The following is an 8,157-nucleotide window of genomic DNA, read 5'->3' on the forward strand; positions in this document are numbered from 1 at the left end:
TCTGGGGATGGTGAGAGAATTGGATTAGGAAAGGGACATTTAAAGTAGTAGACGAGTTTTGCTATTTGGGCAGCAAAATAACTGATGATGGCTGAAATAGAAAGGATATGAAGTGTAAGCTGGCAATGGAAAGAAAAGCGTTTCTGCAGAAAAGAAATTTGTGAACATAGAATATAGATTTAAGAGTCAGGAAGACTTATCTCGAAGTATTTGTGTAGAGCGTAGCCATGTGGAAGAGAAACATGGACGGCAAACAGCTTACATAAGAAGAGAATAGAAGCTTTCGAAATGTGAGGCTGCAAAAGAATGTGGAAGATTAGATAGGTAGATCATATAATTAATTATGAGGTACTGAACAGAACTGTGAAGAAAAAGAATTTGTGGCAGAATACGACTATAAGAAGGGATCGGTTGATAGAACACATTCTGAGACATAAAGGTATCACCAGTTTAGTACCGAAATAAAGTGTGTGCGTGTGGGGGGGGGGGGGGGGGGTAAAAATCGTAGATGGAGGCCAGACCAGAAATGAATACAGCAAGCAGATTCAGAATTGTAGGTTGCAGTAGTTAATTGGAGATGAAAAGGCTTGAGGCTTGTGCAGGCAGGAGAAGCATGGAGAGCTGCATCTAACCAGTCTTCGGACTGAAGACCACAACAACATTAAATTGTTTCAAGCAAATGCCGGGATGGTTCCCTTGAAAGGGCACAGCCGACTTCCTTCCCCATCCTTCCCTTATCCGATGGTACCGATGACTTCGCTGTCTGGTCCGCTTCCTCGAATCAACCAACCAACCAATGTATTTCTTCAGATATTTACGCGCAGTTCATTACATTTATTTTCTGTTAATTGTCGGCTGTTCTTGCACCACTCATTAATTATCTGGAGATCTTTCTGCATTTTTCAGCTGTTTTCACGCATTACAGCCTTCCTGCGCATAACAACATCGTATAAAAACAGTTTACGATGGTTTTATATTCAGGTGAAATGCTTTCTGAATATCTGAAAATGCTCTGTTTGCCAAAAACAGACAAGTTGAGAAGTAATTTTATGAAAGTAAACATATATGACGAAGTTAAATACTTTTTGGAAAAAAGCCTCCCAGCAATACCTCGTGGGACCTGCTATACAGTACTGTCCGTCTGTCAGGGAGCCTTGGAAGACACAGAAAGGAGTCATAAATCTGGTTAGTCAACACCATTACATCAGTGAACTGTTTGGAAAAACACACTGAGACCTCGGGTAGCAAAAATTTCTTTAAGGGCACATTGCAGCATGAATCTTCATCGTGCATAAAGGAGTTGGAGAAAAATATGAGAACTTACGTTTAAATACAAATGCAGATGTTAGTTGTGGCTGCAGTTTGCGATGTTACGTTTGAACACGAACGGCGTCTGTGTAGTGTCTTCAGTACGTTGCAAGTGTCAATCGTGAACAGAACAGTGTGCTGTGCAGTTATGACTGCACGGTGTCTACATCTACATCTGCATCTACATGGATACTCTGCAACTCACATTCAAGTGGCTGGCAGAGGATTCATCGAACCACCTGCACAATTCTCTTTTATTCCAATCTCGTATAGCTCGCGGAAAGAATGAACAAATACATCTTTCCGTACGAGCTCTGATTTCCCATGTTTTATCGTGGTTATCGTTCCTCCCTATGTAGGTCGGTGTCAACAAAATATTTTCGCATTCAGAGGAGAAAGTTGGTGATCGGAATTTCGTGAGGAGATTCGGTCGAAACGAAAAATAACTTTCTTTTAAAGATTTCCAGCCCAAATCCTGTATCGTTTCTGTGACACTCTCTCCAATATTTCGCGATAATACAGAACGTGCTGCCTTTATTTGAACTGTTTCGATGTACTCCGTTAGTCCTATCTGGTAAGGATCCCACACCGCGCAGCAGTATTCTGAAAGAGGACGGACAAGCGTAGTGTAGACAGTCTCCTTAGTAGGTCTGTTACATTTTCTAAGTGGCCTGCCAATTAAACGCAGTCTTTGGTTAGCCCTCCCCACAACATTTTCTATGTGTTCCTTCCAATTTAAGTTGTTCGTAATTGTAATACCTACGTATTTAGTTGAATTTACGGCTTTTAGATTAGACTGATTTATCGTGTAACCGAAGTTTAACGAGTTCCTTTTAGCACTCATGTGGATGACCTCACACTTTTAGTTATTTAGTATCAACTGCCACTATTCGCACCATTCAGATATCTTTTCTAAATTGTTTTTCAGTTTGTTTTGATCTCTGATGCCTTTATTAGTCGATAAACGACAGCGTCTTCTGCAAACAACCGAAGACGGCTGCTCAGATTGTCTCCCAAATCGTGTATATAGATAAGGAACAGCAAAGGGCCTATAACATTACCTTGGGGAACACAAGAAGTCACTTGTTTTACTCGATGACTTACCTCCAAGTACTACGAACTGTGACCTCTCTGACAGGAAATCAGAAATACAGTCACATAGCTGAGACGACATTCCATAAGCATGCAATTTCACAACGAACCGCTTGTGTGGTACAGCCTCAAAAGCCTTCGGGAAATCCAGAAATACGGAATCGATCTGAAATCCCTTGGCAATAGCACTCAATACTTCATGTGAATAAAGAGCTAGTTGTGTTTCACAGGAACGATGTTTTCTAAACCCATGTTGACTGCGTGTCAATAGATCGTCTTCTTCGAGGTAATTCATAATGTTCGAACACAATGTATGTTCTAAAATTCTGCTGCATGTCAACGTTAACAATATGGGCCTGTATTTTAGTGGATTGCTCCTACTACCTTTCTTGAATATTGGTGTGACCTGTGCAACTTTCCAGTCTTTGGGTACGGATCTTTCGTCGAGCGAACGGTTGTATAGGATTGTTAAGTATGGAGCTAATGCATCAGCATACTTATATCGGAGCTAAGTGAAGTCGTGCGTGGGCAAATTGTTGGTGCTCTCATGGAAGGTGCTTTCGTAACCAAGGTAGCCAGAGTCTTTGGTATTTCAAGAAGCAATGTACCGAAGGTTTATACTAACACAAGGAAAGTGAAAGGAAACATCATCCGCCAAGCCACAACTCAGACGAAACCGCGTGTTGAGTAATCATGACGGGTGGACATAAAGATGTTCGTGACCAAAAATATAGAGGACGACAGCTGTAAAAGTCACTGCAGAGCTAATGTCGCACTCGCGAATCATCACAGTAACAAAATAACACGTAGGGAACTGCAAGGAGAACAGAAATTCCAAAAGTATTAGGCAGTGGCGCAAATGCCGTTGATAGGGAAACCTAAGACCGAAGCCGTAAAACCGGGACTAAGCAGCAATGTAGTTAAGTCATTTGGTCGGATGCGCCTCGTTTAATACCGTTTCCTCCTTCTGGCCAAGTTCACGTCCCAGGAATAAAACGTGACACGAGTTCGGTTATGATTTAGGCATCTACATCTACGTCTACATCCATACTCCGCAAGCCACCTGACGGTGTGTGGCGGAGGGTACTTTGAGTACCTCTGTCGGTTCTCCCTTCTATTCCAGTCTCGTATTGTTCGTGGAAAGATTGTCGGTATGCCTCTGTGTGGGCTCTAATCTCTCTGATTTTATCTTCATGGTCTCTTGGCGTGATATACTTAGGAGGGAGCAATATACGGTTTGACTCCTCGGTGAAGGTAAGTTCTCGAAACTTCAACAAAAGCCCGTACCGATTTACTGGGCGTCTCTCCTGCAGAGTCTTCCAGTGGAGTTTATCTATCATCTCCGTAACGCTTTCGCGATTACTAAAGGATCCTGTAACGAAGCTCGCTGCTCTCCATTGGATATTCTCTATCTCTTCTGTCAACCCTATCTGGTACGGATCCCACACCGGTGAGCAATATTCAAGCAGTGGGCGAACAAGTGTACTGTAACCTACTTCCTTTGTTTTCGGATTGCATTTCCTTAGGATTCTTCCAATGAATCTCAGTCTGGCATCTGCTTTACCGACGATCAACTTTATATGATCACTCCATTTTCAATCACTCCTAATGCAGCCTTATTCATGTGTTTATTGGAAGCCGTAGTTACTCTATGAAGTCGAGTTTGTGCCAAGGATCATGTGGCTATTTTAACTGTTCAAGTTCGTACCTTGATACAAAACTTGCTGCGTTCCAAGACGACAGGGCCGCTATTCACAGACATTGCGTTGTCTAGGACTGTTTTTGTGAGCATGAGGATGAACTGACGCTTCTACCCCGGCCACTACAGTCACCAGATATTATTCAGCAGGAGCAGCTATATTTGATGATCTTAAAAGGAAGCACCAAAGCCGTTCTAGGCATCAAATTAATTACACCCTTATTAATTAATAATCTTCGTCTACCTAAACGCTCATAAATAATATTACATAAGAAAAATAAACCAGAACAACACTAACCATGGTCAACTATTAAAGAAAGTGTAACTGTACAATCCCATTGAAATCTAATACTTAGAGAAGAGTGCGCGAACCCTATCCACCTCCACCATCGTTATCTGAACTTGCCACTATTTTCCAAGAGGGAAGGCATAAGATTCTCCTGTAGACCATACATTACCTTTATTTGTCCATTCTGAGAGGACTGGAAGCTGTTTTGAATGCCAAAGGTATTCCTGCACCTTATTAGGCGTTGTAATTTGTGATTGCCTTTTTTGTGTCAGTGCTTTCATCCACCCCCTACCTCTCGTAACATCCAAGACTACAAAATTAGAAGTATACGATCCTATACGGTGGCGTATGAACGGTCGTTTTCCCCGGGCATCACCTGTAGATGGGCCGGCCAGTGTGGCCGTGCGGCTCTAGGCGCTTCAGTCTAGAACCGCGTGACCGCTACGGTCGCAGGTTCGAATCCTGCCTCGGGCGTGGATGAGTCTCATCTCCTTAGGTTTGTTAAGTTTAAGCAGTTCTAAGTTCTAGGGGACTGATGACCTCAGAAGTAAAGTCCCATGTTGCTCAGAGCCATTTGAACCATTTTTTTTTTTTTTTGCATGTCTATTTCTGTATTCCCTTTCTTTGATCATGTCGCAAAATCTTGTGTCTTGGATACGAGAAATCCATCACTTCATCATCTGCTATGTTGTTCCTGACTTTGATATTAGTCGTTATTCTTCTTTCTACTTGTATTCATCACATTTTCCTTTACTTTGTTCGCCGGCTGATGTGGCCGTGCGGTTCTAGGCGCTTCAGTCTGGAACCGCGTGACCTCTACGGTCGCAGGTTCGAATCCTGCCTCGGGCATGGATGTGTGTGATGTCCTTAGATTAGTTAGGTTTAAGTAGTTCTAAGTTCTAGGGGACTGATGACCTCAGATTTTAGGTCCCATAGTGCTCAGAGCCATTTGAACCATCACCTGCAGATGGAGAAAGGGCAAAACAACGACAGTGACACACTGGGTATTTTCTACCAAAATACACGATTGCTTTCGGTGGAAGTTTGTTAATGTTCTTACAAGGAAAATGTGCCTCGCTAGAAAGCCCATATTCTATTCTAGTTAACTGAGGGAACTAGACTGCAACGCAAAACCGCTAAGGTGCCAAGTCTTTGGCCCTTCGAACACTGTGTGGCTGTTTCATTGTGTTCCCCGCCCCGCCGCCCCTCCTCCCTCTTATGGCCTCATGGTACGTTGCCTTCGACATCTGATCGGTCAACATAACAGCGCCGTACAATGAAAGCGCGGGCGGAGCCACTGCGGGAAGGCGTCGGAAAGCCGTTGAGGAATACGGCAGCACGTATCGACCAGACCATGAGGAAGAACTGGAGACGACATAATGGGAATATCGAGGAAACTCTCAGTGGCGCGGCCCTCGCCTGAAAGCAGCAGGTGGGGTGAATAAACGCTATCACACAAGGGTCGCTTTCTTTGTTGCTTCGCCTAGCGCCCTGTCATCGATCAGAACCTGCTTCCAGCAAGAACGTTAAGAATTTCTCCAAGACCAGGTATCCGGCAGCAAAGTGCTTCCGCGGTCGCAAAGAAAGCCGACTACGCTTTTGTTCAGCTGATTACGTCTTACTAAAGATATTTGTTACATTGTCGGCAAGTTCACTGAAATAGTGCGTGCAGCTGGCGTGGGAGACGGCGCAGGACTAGGCATACTGACGTGTCAGCTACTTCTCTCAACGGCAGGAGGTTTAGCGAAGTAAAAGTCATACCAGTGCGTTCGGTGGAAGAACTGAAACATTAGTATTCAGGACATAAAATCATGGACGGGGAGTTCACTAATTACTTCAACATAACGTTTCATTTTTGAAATCGCTTACGATCACTCACTGCCAGTACCCTCCGCCTTCGTCCATTTGTGTCTGGTACGCATTACTGGCGTAAGATTGCGTAGGTGTGGAAGGACCGGATAAAATAAGGACTGAACATTATTCGTACCAAGATTTTGTCGCTTCCCGCGCACGGGGTCCCGGATTCGATTCCTGGTGGAGTCAGGGATTTTCTCTGCCTCGAGATGACTGGGTGTTGTGTGTCTTTCATCATCATTTCATCCTCATTCACTCGCAAGTCGCCGTAGTGGCGTTAAAGAACTTGTGGAGCGGCGGCCGAACCACCCCGCGAGGGGTCTCCCGGCCACCAATGCCATACACTCATTAACAAGATTTATATCAACAATCCTCAGGAAAAGTAACTACATCCATTAGAGCAACAGGACCTTGAAGTATTAAGTAATTAGATAAGACAGCTTAAGAACAATTACTGATAGTCGATAAAACAGTGTCTTCAGAGGTTCTTAATGTTACGGTACAAAACTCAAGAATGTCTCAACAGTGCTTTACAAAAATTATGACATGATAGAAAAACAGTGTACAAGACAGTCATAGAAAAACAGTGTACAAGACAGTCAGGCAATAAACATCTTTAGAATTTGTTTGATTAAAATACAACAAATAAATCAGGTTTACCTAAAAGTGCGTTCATCAAAAGGCAAGAAAAACACTTAAAGTTGCTTAATATGAAATCACCTCGAATCGGACAATGTGGACGAGCGGACCCGAAATTAATAAGGGCAGGCCCGATAAGCTGCTCACAATACTACACCTATTCTAAGCAACCAGCGGCTACACGCCTCAAGGTACCAACATACAATGATAGACTGGTGAAGAGAGAAGTAACTTTTAAGTAATACAAGTAATAACATACGTCGTCAGATTACACGCTCGCGGCGTGGGCAAAACAGTTGTGATAAGTCGTTAAAAGATAGTAAATAACAAAGTAGTTGGTCCGATACGTCCTCTATCGCAGGACCAGAATATTAAACTCATTTTTGGCTCATGATGGAGTGCTAGGGGCTTGCTCCACCTCTGACGCGGGTTGGTCCGGCATTGCAGTACCGCCGGGATCGACACACCTGTCAAGACAATTCCCCTCCCCTCACCCCCTCCACAAACACCTGATTGTAAAGAAGTTCAGCGGCCAACCGAGATTCTTGGTGATTTAGTGCACAACGAACTAGGCAGAAAGAAATTTTGAATGTCACATATAATGAAACACTGAACATTACAAAATGATTACAAAACTCAATAACTTAAATTAGACAATCAAATCACATCTACATGACAATCACCAAATGGAATTTATTATATTTAGATACGAGTGACACGCTCCTCAAATCGCTTACCCAGGCTCAGGAACAGGGAACAACAACAACAGGAGGCTGAACCGAAAAAAGGTTCAAATGGCACTGTGTAAGGTGTCAGGCAAATCCAACACCTTCCATGAAAACCCTGACATGATAAGCAAATCCAGTAGTATGTCACATAGCTCCGAATAAATCGTGACATTAAATTAACCAAAGTAATACGAGTAACGAGTGAGCAAATGGAATACCACAGACTAACACATTAATGCCTAAATGCATGTCATACCTTCCCATCGTGAGACAAACGCAGTTCCGAGGGGAGAAACGAGAACAGAAGCCGAGAGCAGAACCGTGTTAAGCTGGAAGGCCCTACGATAAGGTACGGACACCCACGTCGCCAGCTAACCGCTAGGACCACCCCCTAGCCCATGTTAAAACCTAGAGCCCTCCAGAAGAACAGTATAGATCTTACGATAACACTAAAAGGACCACACCAGCTGCAAGTTTTAGCGTGAGACTTTTTCACGTCTCTGTTACATTGCAAACTTTAAAAACATTGCCCGACCACGAAGAGTATA

The 8,157-nt window shown here is 43.5% G+C and overlaps 1 pseudogene; it reads left to right on the top strand.

The window, feature by feature from the left end:
* The first annotated feature begins 7,224 nt into the window (after nucleotides 1-7,224).
* On the top strand, nucleotides 7,225-7,353 carry LOC126093321 (U2 spliceosomal RNA; annotated as a pseudogene).
* Nucleotides 7,354-8,157: the final 804 nt, after the last annotated feature.

The sequence above is a fragment of the Schistocerca cancellata genome, chromosome 7 (genome assembly GCF_023864275.1).
Source record: "Schistocerca cancellata isolate TAMUIC-IGC-003103 chromosome 7, iqSchCanc2.1, whole genome shotgun sequence".
NCBI classification, from domain to species: Eukaryota; Metazoa; Arthropoda; class Insecta; order Orthoptera; family Acrididae; genus Schistocerca; species Schistocerca cancellata.